The following is a 19,974-nucleotide window of genomic DNA, read 5'->3' on the forward strand; positions in this document are numbered from 1 at the left end:
GGTCATACCCTTGGACAGATGGACCCGAGATAGCCACCAGAGAAGAGAATCTCTGGTCTCTTGATCCAGATTTAGTAGAGGGGACAAATCTGAGTAATCCCCATTCCACTGACCTAGCATGCACAATTGCAGCGGTCTGAGATGCAGGCGCGCAAATGGCACTATGTCCATTGCCGCTACCATTAAGCCGATTACTTCCATGCACTGAGCCACTGACGGGCATGGAATGGAATGAAGGACACGGCAAGCATTTAAAAGTTTTGATAACCTGGACTCCGTCAGGTAAATTTTCATTTCTACAGAATCTATCAGAGTTCCTAGGAAGGAGACTCTTGTGAGTGGCAATAGAGAACTCTTTTCCACGTTCACTTTCCACCCATGCGACCTCAGAAATGCCAGAACTATCTCTGTATGAGACTTGGCAATTTGAAAGCTTGACGCCTGTATCAGGATGTCGTCTAGATACGGAGCCACCGCTATCCCTCGCGGTCTTAGAACCGCCAGAAGTGAGCCCAGAACCTTTGTAAAGATTCTCGGGGCCGTAGCCAACCCGAAGGGGAGAGCTACAAATTGGTAATGCCTGTCTAGAAAGGCAAATCTTAGGAACCGATGATGATCTTTGTGATTCGGTATGTGAAGGTAGGCATCCTTTAAGTCCACTGTGGTCATGTACTGACCCTCTTGGATCATGGGTAGGATGGTCCGAATAGTTTCCATTTTGAATGATGGAACTCTTAGGAATTTGTTTAAGATCTTTAGGTCCAAAATTGGTCTGAAGGTACCCTCTTTCTTGGGAACCACGAACAGATTTGAATAAAACCCCTGTCCTTGTTCCGTCCACGGAACTGGGTGGGTCACCCCCATTACTAGGAGGTCTTGTACGCAACGTAGGAATGCCTCTTTCTTTATCTGGTTTTCTGATAACCTTGAAAGATGAAATCTCCCTTGAGGGGGAGAAGCCTTGAAGTCCAGAAGATATCCCTGAGATATGATCTCCAACGCCCAGGGATCCTGGACATCTCTTGCCCACGCCTGGGCGAAGAGAGAAAGTCTGCCCCCCACTAGATCCGTTTCCGGATAGGGGGCCATCCCTTCATGCTGTCTTAGGGGCAGTAGCAGGTTTTCTGGCCTGCTTGCCCTTGTTCCAGGACTGGTTAGTTTTCCAGGCCTGTCTGTAACGAGCAATGGCTCCTTCCTGTTTTGGGGCGGAGGAAGTTGACGTTGCTCCTGCCTTGAAGTTTCGAAAGGCACGAAAATTAGACTGTTTGGCCTTTGATTTGGCCCTGTCCTGAGGAAGAGTATGACCCTTACCTCCAGTAATGTCAGCGATAATTTCTTTCAAGCCGGGCCCGAATAAGGTTTGCCCCTTGAAAGGAATATTAAGCAATTTAGATTTAGAAGTCACATCAGCTGACCAGGATTTAAGCCATAACGCTCTGCGCGCCTGGATGGCAAATCCGGAGTTCTTAGCCGTTAGTTTAGTTAAATGTACAATGGCATCAGAAACAAATGCATTAGCTAGCTTAAGTGCTTTAAGCTTGTCCATAATTTCATCCAATGGAGCTGAGTGAATGGCCTCTTCTAGAGACTCAAACCAGAATTCCGCAGCAGCAGTGACAGGCGCAATGCATGCAAGGGGCTGTAAGATAAAACCTTGTTGAACAAACATTTTCTTAAGGTAACCTTCCAATTTTTTATCCATTGGATCCGAAAAAGCACAACTATCCTCCTCCGGGATAGTGGTACGCTTAGCTAAAGTAGAAACTGCTCCCTCCACGTTAGGGACCGTCTGCCATAAGTCCCGTGTAGTGGCGTCTATTGGAAACATTTTTCTAAATATAGGAGGTGGGGAAAAGGGCACACCAGGTCTATCCCACTCCTTGCTAATAATTTCTGTAAGCCTTTTAGGTATAGGAAAAACATCAGTACACACCGGTACTGCATAGTATCTATCCAGCCTACATAATTTCTCTGGAATTGCAACTGTGTTACAGTCATTCAGAGCCGCTAAAACCTCCCCTAGCAATACACGGAGGTTCTCAAGCTTAAATTTAAAATTAGAGATCTCTGAATCCGGTTTCCCTGGATCAGATCCGTCACCTACAGAATGAAGCTCTCCGTCCTCATGTTCTGCAAACTGTGACGCAGTATCGGACATGGCTCTTGTAGCACCAGCGCGCTCTATTCTTACCCCAGAGCAATCGCGCTTGCCTCTTAATTCTGGCAATTTAGATAATACTTCTGTCAGGGTATTATTCATAATAGTAGCCATGTCTTGTAAAGTGATTTGTATGGACGTCCCTGCTGCACTTGGCGCCACAATATCACGCGCCTCCTGAGCGGGAGGCGAAGGTACTGACACGTGAGGAGAGTTAGTCGGCATAACTTCCCCCTCGTTGTCTGGTGATAATTCCTTTATAGATAAAGACTGACCTTTATTATTTAAAGTGAAATCAATACATTTAGTACACATATTTCTATGGGGCTCCACACCGGCCTTTAAACATAGTGAACAAACAGATTCATCTGTGTCAGACATGTTTAAACAGACTAGCAATAAAACTAGCAGACTTGGAAAACACTGTAAATAATTTTACAAGCAATAAAGAAAAACGCTACTGTGCCTTTAAGAAGCACAAAAAAACTGTCACAGTTGAAATAACAATGAACCAAATCAGTTATAGCAATCAAATTTTCACAGTAAATGTATTAAGTTAGCAGAGCATTACCCCTGCAAATGGATGATTAACCCCTTAATACCCAAAACGGTTTTCTTTATAAGCAGTAAAGAAAAAAACGTTTTTTAATACAGTCAAAACCACTGTCACAGGTCTGCTGTGACTGATTACCTCCCTCAAAATGACTTTTGAAGTCCCTTAAGCTCTCTGGAGACGACCTGGGTCATGCAGGAAGAAGCAGGAAGACTGAGCCTTAATTTTTACTGCGTCAAAAAGGCGCTAAAATAGGCCCCTCCTACTCAAAATTACAACATTGGGAGTTTCAGTTAACTGTTTCTATGCAGAAATACCGGTCAGCCATGTGGAAAAAATTTATGCCCCAATAAGTTTTATCACCAATGTACCTCACATAACGATTAAACATACCAGCAAAATCGTTTTAAACATCCTATTTTTTAAGGAGTATGTATCTCTATTGATAAGCCTGATACCAGTCTTCCTACTGCATTTAAGGCTTATAACATCACTTCAGTATTAATAGCATTTTCTCAGTCAAATTCCATTCCTTAGAAAATTACTTTACTGTATATATTTAAATCAGCCTGCTAACAGTCGCTCTCACTGTATTAAAGGCTTTACTTACATTACATCGGTATCAGCAGCATTTTCTTAGTCAATTCCATTCCTTAGAAAATAATTTACTGCACATACCTTGTTTGCAGGATTCCCCGCATGCTATTCCCTTTCTGAAAGTTACCCCACTCCTCAGAATGTGCGAGAACAGCCAGTGGATCTTAGTTACTTCTGCTAAGATCATAGAAAACGCAGGCAGATTCTTCTTCCAAATACTGCCTGAGAGAAAAAAACAGCACACTCCGGTGCCATTTAAAATAACAAACTCTTGATTGAAGAAATAAACTAAGTATAAAACACCACAGACCTCTCACAACATCCTATCTAGTTGAGGTTTGCAAGAGAATGACTGGCTATGACATGTGAGGGGAGGAGCTATATAGCAGCTCTGCTTGGGTGATCCTCTTGCAACTTCCTGTTGGGAAGGAGAATATCCCATAAGTAATGGATGACCCGTGGACTGAATACACTTAACAAGAGAAAGTGCTATTAATGCTTCTTCCAAGTTATCCCCATGGCGAATTATGGGTTTCAACCATCCTTGTACCCGATTCATTCGTCTCCGGGTATTCCGGCTTTGGAGGAGCATCTCCGGCAACTCCGTTCCACGTGGGTGCAGATTCAGGATTGCCTTCATCGTTCTATGCAGCGCCAAAAGTTCCAGGCTGATAGTAGGCGTCTGCCCGCACCTTCCTACCAGGTTGGTGAGAGAGTTTGGCTGTCCTCCCGCAACTTGAACCTTCATGTGCCTTCCAATAAATTGGCTCCCTGTTATGTTGGTCCTTTTCGAATACTCCGACGGGTTAATCCTGTGGCCTACACTCTTGACTTACCTCCTGCTATGAGCATCTCCAATGTTTTTCATGTCTCCCTCTTGAAACCATTGGTTTGTAATCGGTTTACCACTGTGTTGCCTCGTCCCCGTCCTATCTTTGTTGACAACCATGAGGTCAGCAGCATTATTGACTCTCGTATGTCCAGGGGCCATGTACAGTATTTGGTTCACTGGAGGGGCTACGGTCCGGAGGAGCATTCTTGGGTTCCCTCCTCTGATGTTCATGCTCCCGCCCTCCTCCGTGCCTTCCATGCCCATTTCCCCAATAAGAGGGTTGTGGGTTTAAGGAGTGAGTGGCGCAATTCAATGCTTATACCCTTATGTTTTTGATTGAACACAGATGATTACAGAATAGAATTTAGTAAAATGACCAGGTTATATGACAAAAGAAACTTTTTAGTTGCTATTTTATTTTATCAAAAAATATATACATATACATTTAAAATACACATTAAAACCATATATATGTCTTTACTTCAAAAATGTGGAGTATACGAAAGGCCCTGTATATAGTGTGTAATTATGTTTAGTGGTTGGGTCTTTATGCAGTTTCAATGGTTGTACTATTTGTTTCCAGGTTGATATATTTGGCTAATATATTCTGCTCCGTTGTGCGGGGAATCTAAGTGTAAACAGCTAATTTAAGAGTTTGTACCTAGTACATAGAATACCTAGTTCAATTTCCTAAGATAGTCTAGAAACACGAAAGATAATTATGTTAATGCTTGCATTGGGAACGTGTGCGTGGTTTTTCAAAAAAAAAAATCCTGAACATTTTAATCATAAATATCCACCGGTGGTTTTTCAAAAAAAAATTCTAAGTTTGGGAAAAATACTTTTAAATATACCTTTTTGTAAAGTGTCGGCCGACCAGTATAAGGAGTATATTTTTTAACCTCCAACTATATTCCTGCATAATATTATCATTATAGCATTTTTTAGCATTTTTTATCTATTTTATGCTTAATTATCTACCTTTCATTTTAATTTGCATTTCCATCGCTTTATTGCATGAAATATATTTGTCTTTTTATCCTCTGATTTACTCCCAAAAGCTCTTCATAGCTCTTCAGAGCACACTTACAACACAAAATTCTGCTAGACAAACGCACACGTTCCCAATGCAAGCATTAACATAATTATCTTTCGTAATAATCTTTCTTAAATTAGCTGTTTACACTTAGATTCCCCGCACAACGGAGCAGAATATATTAGCCAAATATATCAACCTGGAAACAAATAGTACAACCATTGAAACTGCATAAAGACCCAACCACTAAACATAATTACACACTATATACAGGGCCTTTCGTATACCCCACATTTTTGAAGTAAAGACATATATATGGTTTTAATGTGTATTTTAAATGTATATGTATATATTTTTTGATAAAATAAAATAGCAACTAAAAAGTTTCTTTTGTCATATAACCTGGTCATTTTACTAAATTCTATTCTGTAATCATCTGTGTTCAATCAAAAACATAAGGGTATAAGCATTGAATTGCGCCACTCACTCCTTAAACCCACAACCCTCCTGTACACCACAACCAGATATTTTTTGGGGAAAATATCTTAGGAGTTAGGGCATACCCGCAACAAGGCAGCGCAAAAAAGTTTTAAAACTATTCCTACCAAGAATTACCATTTCCCCAATAAGCCTTTTGTCCTCCCGCGGGGGGGGGGGGTCGTTGAGGGGAGGGTACTGTCAGGGTTTTTTCCCTGTTGTGTTTGCCATGTGCTGCTGGCAGCCATTTTACTCACCTCTCTTCCTGACTATGGTGCATTGTGGGGGATGCTGCTCACTTCCTGCACTTCCCTTTTATGGCCAGACTGGTGTGCATCATCCATGTGAGACAGGGTGCAGTCTCAGAATTGTGATGTCATCACTTACTATTTAAAGGGCCTCTGTTCAGTATGCTTTGCCTTTGCGTTGTCTCAGACCTGTTTGTGAGAGTTCCTGTGTATTACCTGGCTGCTTGACATCCTTCCTGGTTCCTGATCCCTGGCTTGTTACTGACTCTGCTGTTTTCCTTGTTCCTGATTCCGGCTCGTCTGACTATTCGCTTTGGCTCCTGACTCGGCTCGTCAGACTACCAGCTCTGGTTTTGACTCCTGGCTTGTTATTTGACTTGTGGACTTTTTATTATTTTTTGCTATTAATAAAGGTCTGATTATTTTTGCACTTCTCGTCTCAGTCTGATCCCTGGCACCCTGACAGTATTGTAGCTCACATGGGCATTGTATAAGGTATATTACCCCCTTATCTTGACACCTAATAAGATCTTTGATTGCAAATTTAACCTTTGTGTTACTAGAAATAAAGTGACTGACTTTTGTCCCGCACCTACAAGCTTTACAGCTTGGGCACATTTACACATTTTTTACTCGATTATTTCTATTTAAGGTGAGCTAGGACACCTGTGTTTTAGAGCGACATAAGTATTTTCCCTAAGCGCTTTCTCGCACAAAATATAAATCACTGCATACATTACAATAAGGCTCACAAAAATCATAACGTACAAATCATAGAAAATGATTAAATGTGATACTAAAATAAAAAAATGTGCAGTAAAAATGCGTATTGCTTAGTCATATTTACCGCTATAGTGAAAATGTTATTTTATGGAAACATTCAAATTTCTATTGAAATAAGGCAGAAAAAAACAAAAAATACAAGAAAGTGCACAGGAAGTACACTGCTCATCCAAAAAATGATGTGAAATTTGTATTTGTAAAATGTGAAGCGTATTGTCTCCTTTATTGTAAAACGAGTTTCCCTTCTTCTGCAAGTGGGCATGAACAAGGACGCTCTATGGAAGTAGCTTAACTCTCTCAACAACATCTGGCGCAATCTTTAAGCGTTTTTCTCTTGCACTTCTCTCTATTTTTCTCAGAAACTAAAAGGAGGAAAAATTCTGTCAAAATGCTTAAAACACTTATTACTTTCATAGAAATGCACATGCATTAATAAATAGAAGTGATTTAACATACATAGCGCTAGATTACAAGTGGCAAATTTGTGCAACCTAAACGGATTTTATTAATTTAACGGCATATCACCTCATAAAGGGACAAATTAATCACCAGGATACCAAGTATAAAAGGCAATGCCACTTTTAATAGCTGATTTACCAGTGTTGTACAATAACATCAGTAATGTTTAAAGTAAATGTCTAGAGTTTCAAAATCTTTTACTATCAAGCTGCAATACACGGGCAAACTCGACTGCTCTAGTCTTTTACTTTCAAGCTGCAATAGACGGGCGAACTCGACTGCTCTAGTCTTTTACTTTCCAGCTGCAATACACGGGCAAACTCGACTGCTCTAGTCTATTACTTTCAATCTGCAATACACAGGCAAACTCGACTGCTCTACTCTTTTACTTTCAATCTGCAATACACGGGCAAACTCGACTGCTCTAGTCTTTTACTTTCAATCTGCAATACACGGGCAAACTCGACTGCTCTAGTCTTTTACTTTCAATCTGCAATACACGGGCAAACTCGACTGCTCTAGTCTTTTACTTTCAATCTGCAATACACGGGCAAACTCGACTGCTCTAGTCTTTCACTTTCAATCTGCAATACACGGGCAAACTCGACTGCTCTAGTCTTTTACTTTCAAGCTGCAATACACGGGCAAACTCGACTGCTCTAGTCTTTAACTCTCAAGCTGCAATACACGGGCAAACTCGACTGCTCTAGTCTTTTACTCTCAAGCTGCAATACACGGGCAAACTCGACTGCTCTAGTCTTTTACTTTCCAGCTGCAATACACGGGCAAACTCGACTGCTCTAGTCTTTTACTTTTCAGTTGCAATACACGGGCAAACTCGACTGCTCTAGTCTTTTACTTTCAAGCTGCCATACACAGGCAAACTAAACTGATCTAGTCTTTTACTTTCCAGTTGCAATACACGGGCAAACTCGACTGCTCTACTCTTTTACTCTCAAGCTGCAATACACGGGCAAACTCGACTGCTCTAGTCTTTTACTCTCAAGCTGCAATACACGAGCAAACTCGACTGCTCTTGTCTTTTACTCTCAAGCTTCAATACACGGGCAAACTCGACTGCTCTAGTCTTCTACTCTCAAGCTGCAATACACAGGCAAACTCGACTGCTCTAGTCTTCTACTTTCCAGCTGCAATACACGGGCAAACTCGACTGCTCTAGTCTTTTATTCTCAAGCTGCAATACACGGGTAAACTCGACTGCTCTAGTCTTTTACTCTCAAGCTGCAATACACGGGCAAACTCGACTGCTCTAGTCTTTTACTTTCCAGCTGCAATACACGGGCAAACTCGACTGCTCTAGTCTTTTACTTTCCAGCTGCAATACACGGGCAAACTCGACTGCTCTAGTCTTTTACTCTCAAGCTGCAATACACGGGCAAACTCGACTGCTCTAGTCTTTTACTTTCAAGCTGCAATACACGGGCAAACTCGACTGCTCTAGTCTTTTACTCTCGAGCTGCAATACACAGGCAAACTCGACTGTTCTAGTCTTTTACTTTCCAGCTGCTATACACGGGCAAACTCGACTGCTCTAGTCTTTTACTCTCAAGCTGCAATACACGGGCAAACTCGACTGCTCTAGTCTTTTACTCTCAAGCTGCAATACATGGGCAAACTCGACTGCTCTAGTCTTTTACTTTCCAGCTGCAATACACAGGCAAACTCGACTGCTCTAGTCTTTTACTTTTAAGCTGCAATACACTGGCAAACTCGACAGCTCTAGTCTTTTACTTTCAAGCTGCTATACACGGGCAAACTCGACTGCTCTAGACTTTTACTTTCCAGCTGCAATGCACGAGCAAACTCGACTGCTCTAGTCTTTTACTTTCAAGCTGCAATACATGGGCAAACTCAACTGCTCTAGTCTTTTACTTTCCAGCAGCAATACACGGGCAAACTCGACTGCTCTAGTCTTTTACTTTCCAGCTGCTATACACGGGCAAACTCGACTGCTCTAGTCTTTTACTTTCCAGCTGCTATACACGGGCACACTCGACTGCTCTAGTCTTTTACTTTCCAGCTGCTATACACGGGCAAACTCGACTGCTCTAGTCTTTTACTCTCAAGCTGCAATACACGGGCACACTCACTGCTCTAGTCTTTTACATTCAAGCTGCAATACACGAGCAAACTCACTGCTCTAGTCTTTTACTTTCCAGCTGCAATACACGGGCAAACTCGACTGCTCTAGTCTTTTACTTTCCAGCTGCAATACACGGGCAAACTCGACTGCTCTAGTCTTTAACTTTCAAGCTGCAATACACGGGCAAACTCAACTGCTCTAGTCTTTTACTTTCAAGCTGCTATACACGGCAAACTCGACTGCTCTAGTCTTTTACTTTCCAGTTGCAATACACGGGCAAACTCGACTGCTCTAGTCTTTTACTTTCCAGTTGCAATACAAGGGCAAACTCGACTGCTCTAGTCTTTTACTTTCCAGCTGCTATACACGGGCAAACTCGACTGCTCTAGTCTTTTAATTTCCAGCTGCTATACACGGGCAAACTCGACTGCTCTAGTCTTTTACTCTCAAGCTGCAATACACGGCAAACTCGACTGTTCTAGTCTTTTACTTTTCAAGCTGCAATACACAGGCAAACTCGACTGCTCTAGTCTTTTACTTTCAAGCTGCAATACACAGAGAAACTCGATTGCTCTAGTCTTTTACTTTCAAGCTGCAATACACGGGCAAACTCGACTGCTCTAGTCTTTTATTTTCAAGCTGCAATAAACGGGCAAACTCGACTGCTCTAGTCTTTTACTTTCAAGCTGCAATACACAGGCAAACTCTACTGCTCTAGTCTTTTACTTTTCAGCTGCAATACACGGGCAAACTCGACTGCTCTAATCTTTTATTTTCAAGCTGCAATAAACGGGCAAACTCGACTGCTCTAGTCTTTTACTTTCAATCTGCAATACACGGGCAAACTCAACTGCTCTAATCATTTACTTTCAATCTGCAATGCACGGGCAAACTCGACTGCTCTAGTCTTTTACTTTCAAGCTGCAATACACGGACAAACTCAACTGCTCTAGTCTTTTACTATCAAGCTGCAATACACGGGCAAACTCGACTGCTCTAGTCTTTTACTTTCATGCTGAAATAAACGGGCAAACTCGACTGCTCTAGTCTTTAACTCTCAAGCTGCAATACACGGGCAAACTCGACTGCTCTAGTCTTTTACTCTCAAGCTGCAATACACGGGCAAACTCGACTGCTCTAGTCTTTTACTTTCAAGCTGCAATACACGGGCAAACTCGACTGCTCTAGTCTTTTACTTTCAAGCTGCAATACACGGGCAAACTCGACTGCTCTAGTCTTTTACTTTTTAGCTGCAATACACGGGCAAACTCGACTGCTCTAGTCTTTTACTTTCAAGCTGCAATACATGGACAAACTCGACTGCTCTAGTCTTTTACTTTCAAGCTGCAATACACAGGCAAACTCGACTGCTCTAGTCTTTTACTTTCCAGCTGCAATACACGGGCAAACTCGACTGCTCTAGTCTTTTACTTTCCAGCTGCAATACACGGGCAAACTCGACTGCTCTAGTCTTTTACTTTCAAGCTGCAATACACGGGCAAACTCGACTGCTCTAGTCTTTTACTTTCAAGCTGCAATACACGGGCAAACTCGACTGCTCTAGTCTTTTACTTTCAAGCTGCAATACACGGGAAAAACTCAACTGCTCTAGTCTTTTATTCTCAAGCTGCAATACACGGGCAAACTCGACTGCTCTAGTCTTTTACTTTCAAGCTGCAATACACGGGCAAACTCGACTGCTCTAGTCTTTTACTCTCAATCTGCAATACACGGGCAAACTCGACTGCTCTTGTCTTTTACTCTCAAGCTTCAATACACGGGCAAACTCGACTGCTCTAGTCTTCTACTCTCAAGCTGCAATACACAGGCAAACTCGACTGCTCTAGTCTTCTACTTTCCAGCTGCAATACACGGGCAAACTCGACTGCTCTAGTCTTTTATTCTCAAGCTGCAATACACGGGTAAACTCGACTGCTCTAGTCTTTTACTCTCAAGCTGCAATACACGGGCAAACTCGACTGCTCTAGTCTTTTTCTTTCCAGCTGCAATACACGGGCAAACTCGACTGCTCTAGTCTTTTACTTTCCAGCTGCAATACACGGGCAAACTCGACTGCTCTAGTCTTTTACTCTCAAGCTGCAATACACGGGCAAACTCGACTGCTCTAGTCTTTTACTTTCAAGCTACAATACACGGACAAACTCGACTGCTCTAGTCTTTTACTCTCGAGCTGCAATACACAGGCAAACTCGACTGTTCTAGTCTTTACTTTCCAGCTGCTATACACGGGCAAACTTGACTGCTCTAGTCTTTTACTCACAAGCTGCAATACACGGGCAAACTCGACTGCTCTAGTCTTTTACTCTCAAGCTGCAATACATGGGCAAACTCGACTGCTCTAGTCTTTTACTTTCCAGCTGCAATACACAGGCAAACTCGACTGCTCTAGTCTTTTACTTTTAAGCTGCAATACACTGGCAAACTCGACTGCTCTAGTCTTTTACTTTCAAGCTGCTATACACGGGCAAACTTGACTGCTCTAGTCTTTTACTTTCCAGCTGCAATGCACGGGCAAACTCGACTGCTCTAGTCTTTTACTTTCAAGCTGCAATACATGGGCAAACTCAACTGCTCTAGTCTTTTACTTTCCAGCTGCAATACACGGGCAAACTCGACTGCTCTAGTCTTTTACTTTCAAGCTGCAATACACGGCCAAACTCGACTGCTCTAGTCTTTTACTTTCAAGCTGCAATACACGGGCAAACTCAACTGCTCTAGTCTTTTACTTTCAAGCTGCTATACACGGCAAACTCGATTGCTCTAGTCTTTTACTTTCCAGTTGCAATACACGGGCAAACTCGACTGCTCTAGTCTTTTACTTTCCAGTTGCAATACAAGGGCAAACTCGACTGCTCTAGTCTTTTACTTTCAAGTTGCTATACACGGGCAAACTCGACTGCTCTAGTCTTTTACTTTCCAGCTGCTATACACGGGCAAACTCGACTGCTCTAGTCTTTTAATTTCCAGCTGCTATACACGGGCAAACTCGACTGCTCTAGTCTTTTACTCTCAAGCTGCAATACACGGCAAACTCGACTGCTCTAGTCTTTTACTTTCAAGCTGCAATACACAGGCAAACTCGACTGCTCTAGTCTTTTACTTTCAAGCTGCAATACACAGACAAACTCGATTGCTCTAGTCTTTTACTTTCAAGCTGCAATACACGGGCAAACTCGACTGCTCTAGTCTTTTATTTTCAAGCTGCAACAAACGGGCAAACTCGACTGCTCTAGTCTTTTACTTTCAAGCTGCAATACACGGCCAAACTCGACTGCTCTAATCTTTTATTTTCAAGCTGCAATAAACGGGCAAACTCGAATGCTCTAGTCTTTTACTTTCAAGCTGCAATAAACGTGCAAACTCGACTGCTCTAGTCTTTTACTTTCAATCTGCAATACACGGGCAAACTCGACTGCTCTAATCATTTACTTTCAATCTGCAATGCACGGGCAAACTCGACTGCTCTAGTCTTTTACTTTCAAGCTGCAATACACGGACAAACTCAACTGCTCTAGTCTTTTACTTTCATGCTGCAATACACGGGCAAACTCGACTGCTCTAGTCTTTTACTTTCAAGCTGCAATAAACGGGCAAACTCGACTGCTCTAGTCTTTAACTCTCAAGCTGCAATACACGGGCAAACTCGACTGCTCTAGTCTTTTACTCTCAAGCTGCAATACACGGGCAAACTCGACTGCTCTAGTCTTTTACTTTCAAACTGCAATACACGGGCAAACTCGACTGCTCTAGTCTTTTACTTTCAAGCTGCAATACACGGGCAAACTCGACTGCTCTAGTCTTTTACTTTCAAGCTGCAATACACGGCAAACTCGACTGCTCTAGTCTTTTACTTTCAAGCTACAATACACGGGCAAACTCGACTGCTCTAGTCTTTTACTTTCAAGCTGCAATACATGGACAAACTCGACTGCTCTAGTCTTTTACTTTCAAGCTGCAATACACAGGCAAACTCGACTGCTCTAGTCTTTTACTTTCCAGCTGCAATACACGGGCAAACTCGACTGCTCTAGTCTTTTACTTTCCAGCTGCAATACACGGGCAAACTCGACTGCTCTAATCATTTACTTTCAATCTGCAATACACGGGCAAACTCGACTGCTCTAGACTTTTACTTTCAAGCTGCAATACACGGGCAAACTCGACTGCTCTAGTCTTTTACTTTCAAGCTGCAATACACGGGAAACTCAACTGCTCTAGTCTTTTACTCTCAAGCTGCAATACACGGGCAAACTCGACTGCTCTAGTCTTTTACTTTCAAGCTGCAATACACGGGCAAACTCGACTGCTCTAGTCTTTTACTCTCAAGCTGCAATACATGGGCAAACTCGACTGCTCTAGTCTTCTACTCTCAAGCTGCAATACTCGGGCAAACTCGACTGCTCTAGTCTTTTACTTTCCAGCTGCAATACACGGGCAAACTCGACTGCTCTAGTCTTTTACTTTCCAGTTGCAATACACGGGCAAACTCGACTGCTCTAGTCTTTTACTTTCAAGCTGCAATACACGGGCAAACTCGACTGCTCTAGTCTTTTACTTTCAAGCTGCAATACACGGGCAAACTCGACTGCTCTAGTCTTTTACTTTCAAGCTGCAATACACGGGCAAACTCGACTGCTCTAGTCTTTTACTCTCAAGCTGCAATACACGGGCAAACTCGACTGCTCTAGTCTTTTACTTTCATAAATAAAAAGAGAGATGCGCTCAACCTGGGAACGAACAATAGCATAATAGCTTGTTCTATGGCTCGTTACCACCCTAGAAGCAGCCTCTTTTTGCTCAATATGTGCCTTTCACAGAGAAGAACTTTCCTGTAGCATATCAGGCTGATCCTGACTTAACAGTGCAGTCCACCCCAAAATACCAGGCAATCCCTCTTTGAACAAGAGAAACGGCAAAACCCCAGACGTACGTTTCGGCCTATTGTGGGCCTCGTCAGTGAGGTGCAGCCATATCCCTCTAGGCACACTGAGCAACGGGTCCACGTCTGGATTCCCGCATCACACTTAGGGAGACTTCCCCAAATGTCATAATTTGCATAAATAAAAAGAGAGAAGCGCTCAACCTGGGAACGAACAATAGCATAATAGCTTGTTCTATGGCTCGTTACCACCCTAGAAGCAGCCTCTTTTTGCTCAATATGTGCCTTTCACAGAGAAGAACTTTCCTGTAGCATATCAGTCTGATCCTGACTTAACAGTGCAGTCCAGCCCCGAAATACCAGGCAATCCCTCTCTGAACAAGAGAAACGGCAAAACCCCAGACGTACGTTTCGGCCTATTGTGGGCCTCGTCAGTGAGGTGCAGCCATATCTCTCTAGGCACACTGAGCAACGGGTCCACGTCTGGATTCCCGCATTCCCTAAGAGTCATTATTTGCATAAATAAAAAGAGAGAAGCGCTCAACCTGGGAACGAACAATAGCATAATAGCTTGTTCTATGGCTCGTTACCACCCTAGAAGCAGCCTCTTTTTGCTCAATATGTGCCTTTAGAGAGATACAACTGCACCTCACTGACGACGCCCACAAAGGCCGAAACGATCGTCTGGGGTCGTTGCTTCCCTTGTTCAGAGAAGAATTGCCTGGTATTTCGGCGCTGGACTGTCATTGGGCAGGATCAGACTGATATGCTACAGGATATTTTTTCTCTGTGAAGGGGCATAGTGTGCTAAAAGAACCTGCACCCTGAGTTGTAAATATAAATGAACAGGCATGGAAGTTATTCTAGCTTTTGTTCTATCTCAGGAGTGCAATACACGGGCAAACTCAACTGCTGTAGTATTTTACTTTCAAGCTACAATACACGGGCAAACTCGACTGCTCTAGTCTTTTATTTTCAAGCTGCAATACACGGGCAAACTCGACTACTCTAGTCTTTTACTTTCCAGCTACAATACACGGGCAAACTCGACTGCTCTAGTCTTATACTTTCAAGCTGCAATACACGGGCAAACTCGAATGCTCTAGTCTTTTACTCTCAAGCTGCAATACACAGGCAAACTCGACTGCTCTAGTATTTTACTTTCCAGTTGCAATACACGGGCAAACTCGACTGCTTTAGTCTTTTACTTTTCCAGCTGCAATACACGGGCAAACTCGACTGCTCTAGTATTTTACTTTCCAGCAGCAATACACGGGCAAACTCGACTGCTCTAGTCTTTTACTTTCAAGCTGCAATACACGGGCAAACTCGACTGTTCTAGTCTTTTACTTTCAAGCTGCAATACACGGGCAAACTCGACTGCTCTAGCATTTTACTTTCTAGCTGAAATACACGGGCAAACTCGACTGCTCTAGTCTTTTACTTTCAAGCTGCAATACACGGGCAAACTGCAATAAACAGGCAAACTCGAATGCTCTAGCATTTTACTTTACAGCTGCAATACACGGGCAAACTCGACTGCTCTAGTCTTTAACTTTCAAGCTGCAATACACGGGCAAACTCGACTGCTCTAGTCTTTTACTTTCAAGCTGCAATACACAGGCAAACTCGACTGCTCTAGCATTTTACTTTCCAGCTGCAATACACGGGCAAACTCGACTGCTCTAGTCTTTTACTTTCAAGCTGCAATACACAGGCAAACTCGACTGCTCTAGTCTTTTACTTTCCAGCAGCAATACACGGGCAAATTCGACTGCTCTAGTCTTTTACTTTCCAGCTGCAATACACGGGCAAACTCGACTGCTCTTGTCTTTTACTTTCAAGCTGGAATACACAGGAAAACTCAACTGCTCTAGTCTTTTACTTTCAAGCTGTAATACACGGGTAAACTCGACTGCTCTAGTCTTTTACTTTCAAGCTGCAATACACTGGCAAACTCGACTGCTCTAGTCTTACTTTCAAGCTGCAATACACGGACAAACTCGACTGATCTAGTCTTTTACTTTCAAGCTGCAATACACGGGCAAACTCGACTGCTCTAGTCTTTTTTTTTTCAAAGGTGCAATACACGGGTAAACTCGACTGCTCTAGTCTTTTACTTTTCAGCTGCAATACACAGGCAAACTCTACTGCTCTAGTCTTTTACTTTTCAGCTGCAATACACAGGCAATCTCAACTGCTCTAGTCTTCTACTTTCAAGCTACAATACACGGGCAAACTCGACTGTTCTAGTCTTTTACTTTTCAGCTGCAATACACGGGTAAACTCGACTGCTCTAGTCTTTTACTTTCCAGCTGCAATACATGGGCAAACTCGACTGCTCTAGTCTTTTACTTTCATGCTGCAATACACGGGCAAACTCGACTACTCTAGTCTTTTACTTTCCAGCTACAATACACGGGCAAACTCGACTGCTCTTGTCTTTTACTTTGAAGCTGCAATACACGGGCAAACTCGACTGCTCTAGTCTTTTACTTTCCAGCTACAATACACGGGCAAACTCACTGCTCTAGTCTTTTACTTTCCAGCTGCAATATAAGGGCAAACTCGACTGCTCTAGTCTTTTAACTTTCAAGCTGCAATACACGGGTAAACTCGACTGCTCTAGTCTTTACTCTCAAGCTGCAATACACGGGCAAACTCGACTGCTCTAGTCTTTTACTTTCCAGCTGCAATACACAGGCAAACTCGAATGCTCTAGTCTTTTACTCTTAAGCTGCTATACACAGGAAAACTTGATTGCTCTAGTCTTTTACTTTCCAGCTGCAATAGACGTGTAAACTCGACTGCTCTAGTCTTTTACTTTCCAGCTGCAATACACGGGTAAACTCGACTGCTCTATTCTTTTACTTTCAAGCTGCAATACACGGGCAAACTCGACTGCTCTAGTCTTTTACTCTCAAGCTGCAATACACGGGCAAACTCGACTGCTCTAGTCTTTTACTTTCCAGCTGCAATACACGGGCAAACTCGACTGCTCTAGTCTTTTACTTTCAAGCTGCAATACACGGGCAAACTCGACTACTCTAGTCTTTTACTTTCCAGCTACAATACACGGGCAAACTCGACTGCTCTTGTCTTTTACTTTCAAGCTGCAATACACGGGCAAACTCGACTGCTCTAGTCTTTTACTTTCCAGCTGCAATACATGGGCAAACTCGACTGCTCTAGTCTTTTACTCTCAAGCTGCAATACACGGGCAAACTCGAATGCTCTAGTCTTTTACTTTCCAGCTGCAATACACAGGCAAACTCGACTGCTCTAGTCTTTTACTTTCAAGCTGCAATACACGGGCAAACTCGACTGCTCTAGTCTCTTACTTTCAAGCTGCAATACAGGGCAAACTCGACTACTCTAGTCTTTTACTTTCCAGCTATAATACACGGGCAAACTCGACTGCTCTTGTCTTTTACTTTCAAGCTACAATAAACGGGCAAACTCGACTGCTCTAGTCTTTTACTCTTAAGCTGCCATACACGGGCAAACTTGACTGCTCTAGTCTTTTTCTTTCCAGCAACAATACACGGGCAAACTCGACTGCTCTAGTCTTTTACTTTCAAGCTGCAATACACAGCAAACTCGACTGCTCTAGTCTTTTACTTTCCATCTACAATACACGGGCAAACTCACTGCTCTGGTCTTTTACGCTCAAGCTGCAATACACGGGCAAACTCGACTGCTCTAGTCTTTTACTTTGCAGCTGCAATACACAGGCAAACTCGACTGCTCTAGTATTTTACTCTTAAGCTGCCATACACGGGAAAACTTGACTGCTCTAGTCTTTTACTTTCAAGCTGCAATACACGGGCAAACTCGACTGCTCTAGTCTTTTACTCTCAAGTTGCAATACACGGGCAAACACGACTGCTCTAATCTTTTACTTTCAAGCTGCAATACACAGCAAACTCGACTGCTCTAGTCTTTTACTTTCAAGCTGCAATACACGGGCAAACTTGATTGCTCTAGTCTTTAACTTTCAAGCTGCAATACACGGGCAAACTTGACTGCTCTAGTCTTTTACTTTCAAACTGCAATACACGGGCAAACTCGACTGCTCTAGTCTTTTACTTTCAAGCTGCAATTAACAGGGCAAACTAGACTGCTTTAGTCTTTTACTTTCAAGCTGCAATACTCGGGCAAACTCGACTGCTCTAGTCTTTTACTTTCCAGTTGTAATACACGGGCAAACTCGACTGCTCTAGTCTTTTACTCTCAAGCTGCAATACACGGGCAAACTCGACTGCTCTAGTCTTTTACTTTTAAGCTGCAATACACGGGCAAACTCGACTGCTCTAGTCTTTTACATTCAAGCTGCAATACACGGGCAATCTCGACTGCTCTAGTCTTTTACATTCAAGCTACAATACACGGGCAAACTCGACTGCTTTAGTCTTTTACTTTGAAGCTGCAATACACGGCAAACTCAACTGCTCTAGTCTTTTACTTTCAGCTGCAATACACAGGCAAACTCGACTGCTCTAGTCTTTTACTTTGAGTGCTAGTAGCTTGCAAACAGGGGAAAAAAGGAGCACACCACTTGTAATGTGGTTCCTTGTGTGTAATAATGTGTTATATTTCTATTAGTTCTATGCATTTCCATTCAATTTCCTCAGTTGTTTAATACAGGATCACTGCATATTGACCATGTTCATGTTTTTTTTTTTTTCAGGTATCACTTTATGGAACCATGAAGCCCTGAGAGAAGATGTAGCATCGAAATCCCAAGAGCAAACATCATTTGAAATCATAACATCTGATACTGTTTCTGACAAATCATCTGCTATAAATATTAATGCATCATTGGAGGCCAGTTTCCTTTGTGGTCTGGTAAAAGTTTCTGGATCAGCTACTTACATGAACAATCACAAAGAAATCTAGAAACCAGGCCAGAGTCACTCTAAAATACTCAAGCAACCACAAGATAGTTGAAGCAGCTGACTATGAACCATTTAGGTACCAAGAACATGACCTTACCATGATGTTTTTTGACAAAGGGACAGCCACTCATGTAGTCACTGGTATATTATATGGTGCACAGGCTTTCTTTATATTTGATCGAGATGTGGTCCACATCAGAAAAACACTCAGGATATAAAGGGAAATCTACAGATAATGATTAAAAAAAATACCTTTAATTTCAGTTGACGGGCAGGGATCTCTGACCATGAATGATCAAGAGAGAGAACAGGTTAGCAAGTTTTCTTGTAAGTTTCATGGTGACTTTGCACTTGACAGGAACCACCGTAACATATGAAAGATGCCATTAGAATCTATACCAGCCTCCCAAAGTTACTTGGAGAGAATGGGGAAAAGGCTCTGTACCTGTGAGAGGTCTGGTTGTATCCCTGAATAAACTGGACAACAAAGCTGCCAGTTAGTTAGAGATATCAGTAAGAAAGTCTTGTTTTAAAAAGCCTGAAAGTATTATCCAGCAAATGGCAGACGTGAACATGCAATGTAATGATCTGATGAGACATCCGGCTGCAGAAACCTTCCCAGATATGAAGAAGAAAAATCAGACAATTTATGGAGCTGTGTGAACAGTTTACGCTCTTCTTTCAAAAGCAACTTGGATCTGAGGAAGTGGAACTAGTGAATATATTAACTAGTGTAGAACAATCTCCATTTGGAAAGGTCCATAGTGAAGATTTTTTTAAGCCGTATAGAACAGGAGCTGAATGTTGTGAAAATGTATATGGAAGCATTACCAAATATCCAAGTTTCATCATCAGAAAGCACCATAAATGAAGTAGTGCTTGATCCAAGAATTCAGCATGTAGTGTGCTACAATTTTTCTTCCTTAAAT

General features: G+C 42.4%; 1 pseudogene; it reads left to right on the forward strand.

Moving 5' to 3' along the window:
- LOC128643526 (neoverrucotoxin subunit beta-like) overlaps nucleotides 1–19,708 on the forward strand; it is a 39,496-nt pseudogene extending 19,788 nt beyond the window's left edge.
- Nucleotides 19,709–19,974: the final 266 nt, after the last annotated feature.

Source organism: Bombina bombina, unplaced genomic scaffold, assembly GCF_027579735.1.
Source record: "Bombina bombina isolate aBomBom1 unplaced genomic scaffold, aBomBom1.pri scaffold_643, whole genome shotgun sequence".
Lineage (NCBI taxonomy): Eukaryota > Metazoa > Chordata > Amphibia > Anura > Bombinatoridae > Bombina > Bombina bombina.